General features: G+C 36.2%; 1 protein-coding gene across 1 annotated transcript in view; it reads right to left on the reverse strand.

Moving 5' to 3' along the window:
- LOC128855194 (peroxidase) overlaps nt 1-12,731 on the reverse strand; it is a 155,253-nt gene that overhangs the window by 6,696 nt on the left and 135,826 nt on the right. The gene's annotated exons all lie outside the window — the stretch shown is intronic.

Genomic DNA, 12,731 nt, shown 5'->3' on the forward strand with positions numbered 1-12,731 from the left:
AACGTTTTTTTGTGGCCGAAAATTGAAGATATGAATTCGGATGGCATTTGGTTTCAGCAAGCGGGCATAAGCGGGATATCATACTCAAGAAATAAATGTCATGAAATAATCTGCTAAATTTTAATAAAAAAAAATACCAGTCTAACGGTTAGACGCGATAGAAGTGAAACCTTCCGTAAAACAAACTGAGAGAGATGAAAGCAGTATTAGGAGCGGGATAATTATAGGTTCATTATACAATAATATTGCTATAAAATTCATATTTTATTTTCTTCATTTTATTAAATATTATTCATCCTCAATGTTTTCAATTTCAACAAATGATACGAGTGGCTTATGATAGCTAAAATATGATACAAATGCTTTGGTTTCGATGTTGTCAACATTTTTTTGAAATACCGCGTCAATTGTTGTTTTTTTCTGTCGATATTCACGACACTTTTCTGCATTATTTTTCGGCATAATTGCGGTAAATATTTACGAATATAAAAATACGGACGCAATACAGCACACGCGGTTGCTATTATGAGCGTCGTAACGCGTATGTCACACAGACGTACTAACATACACACAACCATTCGTAGGACGATTGGTCTAAGCAAGTATTAGGTAGTGTAGGATAGGTATACATAATGCCTTCTCGCTCACCGTGGCTCCGTTATACGCAGGCGCGCACACATACGTACTAGCATACATACAAACATACATACGTATGACGCTTGAACTAAACACCAAAGCAGGTAATAGGCAGTGTAGTATACATACTACAATACTCACTATACTAGCGTGGCTCAGCAGTACGCAGCCACACACATATACGTATATCAACATATAACGCTTCGTAGCCAAAAGTGGGGAGGCTACGAAGTACCGCACAAAGAGGAGACGGAGAATAGGGAACGCTGTATTACTGTGTTCTATCTATTTCTCTCGTAGGCTATATACTATAAGATCTATATGTATGTCTCTTTTTAGTGTCGCTTTTTCGTTTCATCGAGTCTCAAATCACTCCCAACGATTCTAAAGAAGTTTTCACTTCAAAAAATGCATTCCAATAATACTTTATCATTTAAAGTTCTCAAGCTCTTAAGGAAACACCCGATATTATCGAGCGTGGCTGCTACCATAAACACATGTGGCATGAACTGAATGTGATGCCAACAACAATTAACGGCAAAGTAATTAACAACATACATGGATGCGGTGGCGCAGACCCATACAGACTCGTAACTATGCCAAACGGGGTATACACGCAGCCTTCAACTAACGGTCGCCCACAACGTTAGCATTCACAGCGTAGCGCGCGAAAATTTGTCAGAACTGACAGAGTGCGTACATATATCACACGAGCAGCACAATTCCACTGAAACCCGCACCAATAAAGAACATCGAAGTCATTACCAATACTATTTTAATCAAACAACTATGAAGTTGGGACCATTTGCAACTTTTTTTGTGTTGTGTTTATTTTCATTGCTTCAATAAAATATTCATTTGCAATATTTCCAACCATGCCGGCAAATGATAATGATAGAGTCGAACCAAATTATTCTTCTGTTCGCACACACATACATGCGCACATACCTATACACACATACGCATAAACGGTTTTGTTGCGAATATTGCAAAATTATCAAATTAACCCAGTTTGAAGTGTCGCCGGCAACTGACCGTTAAGTACAAAATATGCAATTAACAGCTGTCTTAAATGGCAACAACAACGAAAACGTTGTTCAATTTAGAAAATAATTAACCGCAAAATAATGTGCGTTTTAATAGCCGACAATCGCACGGGTCTTATTCAGCTGGGAGTTTGGACTTGTTGTGAGTAAATAAAAATGTGTGAATATATCAGTCAGATCCGTTACACATGGCAAAAACAGCAAATAAAATAAATGGCAAAGGTATCAGGAATTTAGTCGAAAAAAAACCAAACAAACGGTTGCTGTGAATTCAATTAAACACATGTCAATGTTAGGGAAATAAAATTTTTGGTCATTATGTTAAATATCGCATACAACAACTAAATTTATGTAAAAGTATTTGTCATTATAATTAGCACTCAATCAGCAATCAATGCTTTTAATAAACATTTTTCGCAATGCTGAAACATCCATGGGAGAACGTCGCAAAAGAGTCGCTTTCGCTTCTACAAAATTGTACTTATTTAAGATTCCTCTTCTTTCCCCTAATTTCTGGGCTACATCGCTTAGTCTACCGTGCATGTTCAAAGCTCATTGTCTGACTTATTAAAAAAAAATAGCCAGAATTTACATTAGCAAAAAACGCTGGTGTTTACCCCAAGGCAGTCGAAAAAGAGGAAATCCTAAAGCATCGTGACGCCGCACCATTTTGAAGAGTGCACAGAATCCAAGAAAATCATCGCTGAACATTAAGAATTTAGCAAAAGGTAGAGCTCGGTTCAGATGTTTCACTTCGGCCCTATGCAGGAGTTAAAACAAATAATGATGATGATAATTAGCAAATTTTACAAATTCATTTTTTTGCAAAAATGTAAATTTTATTTCGGATTCCGGTACTCAGTAAAAATATTTTCTTAGGAAGAAATTTTAATCACAACTCATTACAAAAACCATGATTAAAAATAAAATAAAATTTGACAATTTGTCGAGATTGGAATTATTTCGGAAATTATATCTATTAACATTTTCGAAATTGTCTAAATTTTAGTTTTTTTTTCAATTAAAAATTATGATCTTTTCTTCACCTTTACATTTTTTACATTAATCATACAATTTTTTGTGCGAAACTTACTAAAAACTTTTAAATATTCTTCTCAAACACCTTGTATATTTTACTTAATAGGGCTATGAATAAGTTCGTGCGGTTTTTTTCGAAATTTGAAACTTTATTGACGTAAAATGGTTACAAATTTAATATTCAAAATATTGTCCATCGCTTACTACTACTTTTTCCCATCTTTCTGGCAATTCACGGATTCCCTTTGTGAAAAATTCGGTCGGTTTTGCCGCAATCCACGAATCGATCCATTTTTTGACTTCATCGTAATTACGGAAGTGCTGGTCAGCCAGGCCATGTTGCATCGATCGGAAGAGATAGTAATCGGATGGCGCAAGGTCTGGACTATACAGCGGGTGGGGTAGGACATCCCATTTGAGCGTTTCTAAGTATGTTTTGACCACTTGTGCAACATGTGGCCGAGCATTGTCATGTTGCAAAATAACTTTGTCGTGTCTATCGGCGTATTGCGGCCGTTTTTCTCGCAGTGCTCGGCTCAAACGCATCAATTGTCGTCGGTAGACATCCCCCGTAATCGTTTCATTCGGTTTCAGTAGCTCATAATACACAACACCCAGCTGGTCCCACCAGATACACAGCATAACCTTCAGGCCATGAATATTCTGCGCCGACGTCGATGTTGAAGCATGGCCAGGGTATCCATACGTTGCCCGACGTTTTGGATTGTCGTAATGGACCCACTTTTCATCGCCAGTCACAATTCGATGCAAAAAACCCTTTCTTTTGTGCCGTTGAAGCAGTTGTTCGCATGCCATAAAACGGCGTTCAACGTCTCTTGGCTTCAATTCATATGGCACCCAATGGCCTACCTTTCGGATCATTCCCATGGCTTTTAAACGTTTGGAAATGGTTGATTGATCAACTCCCAAAGTTTTTGCAACCTCTTCTTGCGTTTGAGCCGGATCTTGATCGAGCAATTCCTCCAATTCGGTATCCATGAACTTTGGCGGCGCACCCTCGCGTTCTTCGTCTTCCAAGCCAAAATCACCACTTTTAAAGCGTGCAAACCACTTCTGGCACGTTCGCTCAGATAGAGCATGCTCACCATAAACTTCCACCAAGATACGATGACTTTCGGCTGCTTTTTTCTTCATATTAAAATAATGAAGAAGAATTCCCCGCAAAAACACATTATTTGGCACGAAATTCGACATTTTCAAGTGTGGTAAAAATATTGTTGTTTACGCTTCAAATAAAAAACTTATACTGACGTTTGTGCCTTACGACAGTAGCTCTCCAATGAATGTTTGGAAATGTGGATCGATGGAATAATAATCAAGTTACGCCATCTGTTGTAAAACCGCACGAACTTATAAATAGACCTATTATATTAAGGGGTTACATGGGTTTCGTCGGGTAAAAAAAGGCCTATTTTCAATATTTTTTTACTATGCAAAAAATTATTTATTTAATTCAAACTTTTTTCTGTCTTATAAATACATATTTAAAGAGTAATTTCTGAAGTTTTCAAAAAAAAAAATTTAAACTCCTCCATTGTGACGTAATTTTCAATAATCAAAAATGAAAAAACAAAAATAAGTGTTTAAGTAAAATTGGAATTTTGGCAGACATTTTTGCAAAAAAATTAAAATTTCGGTCAACTTTGCTTGACATTTTGTTTTTTTTTTTTAAATAATTGTAATTGGAAAAAAAAAAATCCTTCGTTCAAGCACGAGTAAATTGTATTTCGAACACCTGTGTAAAATTTCATCAAGATCGGTTGAGTAGTTTTCGAGAACATTTGACAACCGACTTTGAAAACACAGTTCCGAGAAAAACGCGTTTAAAGTTTTGAGTAACCATAAAAATGGCTTGGAGCGCACACCTTCCAAAGGCTGTATCCCCAAAACTATTATTCAGATCGTGTTAAAAATTTAGGATAATATTATTGAGATGTTGTAGAAATTAATAAGCCAAAAAAAATTAAATCGATTTTTTGAACCAACGAAACCCATGTTACCCCTTAAAACTTATTCGTAAAAAAAACTTTGCTGCATTTGCAAGGCGAATGAATTTTTTATGGAAAACGTTTATCATACGCAAAAATTAATCATCCCATTTTGTTTTAGAAAAACTTGTTTACTAAATATAAACATAATTGTGAAAATGATGGAAATCTTTATTTGCACCTTTAAAATTTTTTAAGTTATGTGGAAAATAATATATCAAGCAAATTGCTGCCATTGGTGTATGCCTGCGGCTTCAAGTAAGTCAGAAAGAAGTCTGGGATGGTTAAATCAAGTGATCCTGCTGACCATGCCAAAGCGCCAAAACGAGAAAATATGCGACCAAATGCTTCTTCCACAATATCAATTGTGACCAATGCTGTATGTGCAGTTGCACCGTCTTGTTAAAAGCATCATACGAGGAGTGCCTCAAAAATGAAAATTTTACTTATTAGCGTAGCCACTTAATTGGAAATGCACCCCGTCGCTGCTGATGATTTCCGACACAAAATCATCCCCTTCATTGTTGAGAGTGAGTAAGGCTTGTCAATAACTCACATACGACTGACGGTCAGCAGTCATTAATTGATGCACTGTTTGGACTTCGTATTCGAGCATGAGTAAGTCTTTCACTAAAATTTGCTGTGATGCTCAATTGCGAGGTTCGTCGTCCGGTTGATATTTTTTCGCATAGTTCGTCTTGCAGAGCCGCGATATTTTCTGCCGAACGATCAGCGCTGCATGGTCTCGTGTGGTTCCACTCTGATCGGGTCGAGCATTTGGCGCGACACTATTAGGAATTCGATGTCGATATGGACGCTGTGCCAACATCCTCGGTCGATTAAAAAAAAGACACAATTATTCCACATTGCGGAGTACAGCCCTCCATTGCTTATTTGTTTTTATACTGCAGCTGTCTAGTTTATAAGTATTAAATATGATTGACGTACAACGCCATTTGCAAAAATTATAACATCTTCTGATATATACATATATATATATATATATATATAGTAGTAGTAGTAATTCTTTATTTATTTATAAATATTTCATCTTACATTTCAATAATTTTTACAATAATTCGTTTAAATATATAAATACATAAAGAAAGAAATAATAAATTTGTGGCAATAACAATGTTGTCTGTCACAACTCAAAAATTAATCAAAAATTGAACTCTGCAATAAGAAAATTTCTATAGCGTAAGGCTGAGTATATAAAGCAAGTTAGTCTTTTCCAATTATGGCCATTAAGTATATCTATTACTTGTGCTTCATTTAGCTTCGCTGCGTTTAGGTATTTTATTCTGATCTCCTTCAGTACCGGACATCTTCCTAAGAAGTGCTGCATATTTTCTTCCTCGTTTAAATTGCAGAGGGTGCATATTTTCTGAGCATTTCCATACGTAGTTGCATTTAGCTTCAGTAAACCACATCTTGCTTTAAAAACTGTCGTAATAGCAGTTAGCCGCATATCTTCTTTAATATGTATATGATTCCCCTTTTGAGTAGTCTAAATGTTTATAAATTCGCTTCGCGCTTGACTGTGCTTTTTGCCTTGCCATGTTGATATCTTTTATTTTCATTTCGGTAAGAAGTTGCACACAGCGATCTTGCCAGTCTATAGAGGTGATGTTTTCTTCAAACTTCAGACCGAACTCCATTCCCATGTCGTTCAGATGTTTAAGCCAAACACACATTTTTACTTAAGATGCCTTGTGTTAGTTTGTGTGGGAGTCTGTTGCAATTATATTTATAAATAGTTTTCCAGATATACTACATGTGTAATTCTAAAGAATACATGTGGCTATCTTCTATATTAGTTTCTAATGTTATTGCATAATTTGGAGTGAACTCGGGTAGTTTGAGGATTCTTTTAATAAAGTAACGTTGAAGTTTATTTACCTCATCGAATAAGGCATATCCCCAAACTTGCTGCGTAGGTTTGGATCGCTCTGCATACCGCTTGGAACAGCTTCCATTTTGATTTTAATGAAATGAATGGCTTCGCTAAAAAATCGTTCCATGTGCAATTAATACTAGCTTTTGCTGAAGTATTTCTGGCTTCTAAGTGCCATTTTGGGTGTGAGAATGACACCAAGATATTTATATTCGGCCACCAATTTAATTTCTTTACCTTGGTACCACCATTTTTCGGCCTGGGAAAGTCGTCCACCTCTTTTAAAGACCATCATCTCCGATTTATTTGGGTTTACTTCCATATTCCATTCAGCGCAGTATTTCTCCAGGTTATTAATCATGGATTGCATGACTTTAGGGTTATCCGCTAGGAGAACAATATCATCGGCATAAAGGAGAAGACGTATATTCATGCCCTCAACCAATAGTCCACCTTCTAAATAGTCGTGCAAATCGTTTAGAGTTCTGTGAGCACGTTGTTTTTTTCTACCCAATTTGCAAGTCTTGCGTTTATCAATCCCATTAACACCTTTGCGATAGAATTCATAAACGATATTCCCCGATAGTTACCGGCTGCATTTACATCTCCCTTCTTAAAAATTGGGAAAATTATCGTTTTTTCAAAAGTTTCATCGATTCTTCCGATCTCAAAAATTATGTTGTATACCTTTGTTAACTCCAACTTAAATTCTGGCGAAGCAAACTTTAGCAGCTCATAAGGTATTCTATCTTCTCCTGGCGCTTTATTGATTTTAGCATTTTCAATGGTTTTTTCAACTTCCATAAATGTTATATCTTTATCGAGATATTCATCTTTACATAGCGCAGCTGTGTAATAAATGTCTTTTGTTTATTGCGGTTGGTTTAGTAGGCTTTGAGAATAGTATTTAAAATCGTTCGCAGTTTGTACCAACTTGAAATGGCTTTCCTCTTATATCCTTCGCTAAACTCCACCATTCTTTTGCATTTGCAGTTTTGTTGATTCGTTTTTCAATTTTTTCGTAATATTCTTTCTTTGCTTTTTCACATGCGTTTCTATAAAATTGATTTGCTTGTAGATATTTTTGCTATCGCCTTCAATGTTAGACTTTCTAAAGTCATTCAGATATTTGAAGGATAGCTCCCTAGCCTTAAAACATTTGAAATTGAACCATGCATTTTTAAAAGTGATTTTAATATTTCTGACAGGTGACTGTGGCACTGACATTTTTATTACGTTGGCAAGCTTCTTCAGATCCATTATTTCTCCTCCATTTTTAAACTTATTTAGGTATTGGTTTAGTTTTAATTGATAATTTATCTTATCTTTTCCTTCAAGCACTACTTTCGGCAATAAGTTGATGTTTTCCAGTTCGTTTAGTACCATATTTGTTTTTAATATTAATTTAATTGGCATCTCGTCAGGCCATACCTTTGATTCAACTTCGAATCTTTCAATGTATTTCCAACCTTCTTGGGAAACTGCACATATGTATGTCGTTTACGGAATTACCAACTGCACTTATGTAAGTCAAATTACCTTCCTCATCACCAGCTGTTCTGCCATTCAATATAATTAGACCATAGTCTTCACAGAATTCCATAAAATGTTTGCCTCTATTATTTAATACCGCGTCTCTTGAGCTCCTTTTTCCAGTATCTGCTGAGAATGTAGCTGTGTACAAGTCTTCGATATTTTGTTGTATATTTCCAACTCTAACATTTAGATCTCCCATAACGATGGAAATCTTCTCTGTGTTTTCCTTGAAAAATTCCTTAACAACCTCAATTTCTTCGTGCCAAGCTGCTCCTCTTATATAGAGTGGTATAAATGTGATTATGTCATCCTTTACGTGGAATCTTATCACATCTACTCCATTTTCGGCTTTGAAACTATGTCGGATGCCCTTTTTTTGCAACTCTTTTTTGACTCCATACACGCAACCTCCAGACGCTCTTCCAAATTTGCTGGTACGACTTGCTGGTTTCCAGTAAGTGTCAAAATCTGGGAAATATTTCTTTACTTGATTTATTTTCTCTTCGGTTAGGTGGGTCTCTATAAGTTCAAAAACGTCATGCTTTTTAACATAGTCGAAAAACGCAGGGGAGATATATTTGTTTTCAAGGCCATTGACATTAAAGGAAATAATATTAATTTTAATTTGTGCACATTTTAAATTATTTTCAATTCTAATACTTTTAAGGTTACTTTTGTTAATCATTTTGCTATGACAGACGTTTTCTAATTTTTTGAAATAATTTTACTTAACAATATATTATAATCTGTTTTAACGTTCTGAAGTCTGTTTTCATATAGAAGTTGCAATGTAATATTTGCATCTTCCATGCCACATACCAGCTTTTTATCTTTATTCCATCTCAACCATTTGTTTGCTACTTTCATCCTATCATCTCGGACGCCAATTCGATGTGTAGAGGAAATCGCCATAATATCCTTTTTCAACTGCATCATAACTTTCTTGTCTTGTTGCCGCTCTACATTAAGATCTCTTTCTACATATATTGTTGTACCCGCAAGCTTACTTGATTTTTTGAAAATATCTCCGATATCCTTTTCTGATCTGATTTCTGCCAGCACCGTCATTTTTCCATCCCGCTCGTAAATTTTCTTTGTCGATTTGACAATTGATGCGTCGTTTATCTGTAGTACTTCCTTGCACACTTTATCAACTGCCTCCTTAGTCGATGTACTTACAGTTAGGCCTTTGAAAATTAAATTTTGTTTTTTGATATGGTCTTCCAACTGGGCGAGTCTTATTTTATTCATATTCTTTTCAGCTTTAATTTTTTCGATCTCCTGCGATAAATATTCATTTTGTTTCTTTATCTCCGCAACATCACTACTTAATTCATTTAATTTTTCAAGCATCTCATTGTTAATCTCTTTGATTATAAGCTTAAGAGTTTCTACATCCAAATCACCAACTTTTTGGGTACTCTTTTGTGCATTTTTGGGGTTTGGTTTTTGGTGTCCATTGGGGACAGCTGGTCAGCTTTTCTTTTCTCCAGGATGCTAAGTTGCGCCTTCTACCTTTATAGGATGGTATTTCACCTCCTTCAGCTAATACACCAACCAAGAAATCGTTTTGGGATGATGTCCTTCCGCCAGATGTTGCTTCACCTTCCAATTGTCTGAACACTCATTTATCTAATGCACGATCCAAAAAATTGTTTCAGTATTTGATCCTTCCGCTAGACGTCACTTCTCCTTCCAGTTACTAGGACACTGATCCGCGCGAAGAAGTGAACAAAAGGAACACCAAAAGAAACACCACCAGGCTAATCTGCTTATTTCCCAATTCCAACTCACTCGTACAAACGTTTCGCCTTACAACTGCAATCACCAACAGCACCACTTCCGCTAAAACTGCCAGAGCTTCTTTATATCTCAGAATATCCGTGGTAAAATCAAGACTTTTGTAGGAGCGCACAAGTTACATGACTGTCACCATGCAGAGTTGCCAACCTGTATATCTTCTATATATATATATATATATATAATTGGCGCGTACACCCGTTTTGGGAGTTTGGTCGAGCTCCTCCTCCTATTTGTGGCCTGCGTCTTGATGTTGTTCCACAAATGGAGGGACCTACAGTTTCAAGCCGACTTCGAACGGCAGATATTTTTTATGAGGAGCTTTTTCATGGCAGAAATACACTCGGAGTTTTGCCATTGCCTGCCGAGGGGCGACCCATCTGATAGAGTGATTAATTTTACGCCACTTTGTACATACTATCTACGTCGAACTTTTCAACGTACTTATCCTCGGGTGTGGACAGAGGCTCTCGGCATTTTTAACTATTCAGACATAACTCTTAGGACAAACCTGCTAGTTAATCTGAGACAAATGAGTTTGTTATCGACGTATTCGGATACTTTCGAGAGGGAAATCACGCATTCCACGTCTAATTTTGAGCTCACAAAGAACTAGCCAAGAAACTTATCTGCCGCCTGGCTGTCGTAGTAGATATTTACTTCTATTACAGTAATTACAGAATTACCTTGGAAACAGGTACAGATACAGTAATCTGAGAAGTGAAATATTATCCATATACAAAATTGTATCCAAATCGTAATGGAAATGAATAGATAAGTTACTCGCTGCCTAAAAGGACCTTTTTTTTGTCGCGACAAATAGACAGTACAACGCTCAGCCAACATTAAGTACTGCACTCGGGCTCCCTTTTTAATTTTTTTAAATCTACTTGACCTCCAAATAAATGTGAGTAGATCTTGTAGTGCCAAAGAGTCAAGATGGTCGCTTCTTAAAAGGAACCGGTCTCGCTGCTATGCACCCATTCATTTGGTTTGGTAATAGATAACCCTCTTTTTTGCTTAAATAATTTCAAACTAGCTTAACCTTTGGTCGTTGGATTTCATAAGCACTACCAACACTGATTTCTTTCTATATTTAATGAAACATATAGAATAACTTTCAATAACACTTCCAGTCCTTTTCCTAACAGTAAGGAAAAGTTAGAATTATGTACGGCAAAGCGTTTAAAAAATTGTATATATGCCTATTCATATGTACGAGAAACGTAATATATTTCTTTGAAAGTTGCGGTGGAATGCGAGAGTACTTATAGGAGTGGCACGAAATAACTTTTGCAAAAATATGGCAATTACATGTCGGCGCCGCACTTAATATTTGCATGGCTGAGTGGCAATTCTTGCTATGGCAACTTTCGTTTTTATCTTACAAGAGTTAATTGGCGGCATAGTTGCTAAATACGTATGCGTCTATGTAGTAGTACTCAATTTCGTGTAAAATTTCTTACGGCATAGTAAGTGAATGATCATTACACTGGCATACAAAGTTTCGGGCGCGACCGAATTATGTATTAATAAATGCAGAAAATGGTCAAATATTCACCTCTTTGAAGGTAGAATGATGAAGCGATCGGATTACTACGCAAATTTGGTAATAAGTCAGCCCTAAATAAAAGTTCAATCAAGGATCCGATCATGGAGGTCCGTCTTCTTGTAATAAGGAAAAAATATTTAGTTCAGACTTTTCCGTTTCCTCATTCAACAGGTCACAATACTTAGAGTTAAATTGGTCACGGGAATAATTTCTAGAACATTTTTTTTTTGCGGGAATTAACCTCAATGTTCCCTCTAGAATATCAAGGCACTTTAGGCCTCTTTTTTGAAATTATGTTGACCAAATTACAACTTTAATGAGGAATTTCGATTCTTATGCAAAGATTTTAACTCTCCTTCCAGATTTTAACTCTCATTCGAACCTGCTTTTCACTGTTAAGAAAGCGATACCAACTATTTTCAATAAATAATGAGAAGATTAAGGTATGTCTATAGCTTTTTATTCAGCTGCTGATTATTACTATTACGTATAATTTTTTTTTTGGCGGCCGCTGGGGCCGAATGGGTTGGTGCGTGATTACCATTCGGAATTCAGAGAAAGAAGGTCGGTTTGAATCTCGGTGAAGGATCAAAAATTAAGAAACAGTTTGTTTCTAATTGCGGTCGCCCCTCGGCAGGCAATGGCAAACGTCCGAGTGTATTTCTGCCATGAAAAAGCTTCTCATAAAAAATATCTGCCGTTCGGAGTCGGCTTAAAACTGTAGGTCCCTCCATTTGAGGAACAACGTCAAGTCGCGCAACACAAATAGGAGGGAACACCCACAAATAATGTACGCGCCAATTATATAAATGATGCTTTCCATTTCAATTCAACCGGGCTATTCGGGCCATGTTCTTCGATTTCGATGTAACTCAAATATGTTGCTCTCTGGTCAAAATAATGAGACACGTATTTGTTTGTTCGCCCGAAAAAATTTTTTTTCAAGATTTATCGGCGATTTTGTTTTTCGGCTCAAAATCGATTTTTTTAATTATATAAGAAAAATTTTTTTAAATGCCCATTACATAGTCAAAAATGAACCGATTTTAATGGTTCTGGGTTCAAATTGATCGTTTTAGTAGTCAAAAATTAGTAGTCAAAAAGTAGTTGAAAATGTTTTTTTTTGCGAAAAACAAAAAGTGCGAGACAGGTTTTTTACTCAAAAATTCATTACTCAAAACCAACTCATTTTAGCTACTGGGCATTCAGCTCAATAG

This window comes from Anastrepha ludens, chromosome 2 (genome assembly GCF_028408465.1).
Source record: "Anastrepha ludens isolate Willacy chromosome 2, idAnaLude1.1, whole genome shotgun sequence".
Lineage (NCBI taxonomy): Eukaryota > Metazoa > Arthropoda > Insecta > Diptera > Tephritidae > Anastrepha > Anastrepha ludens.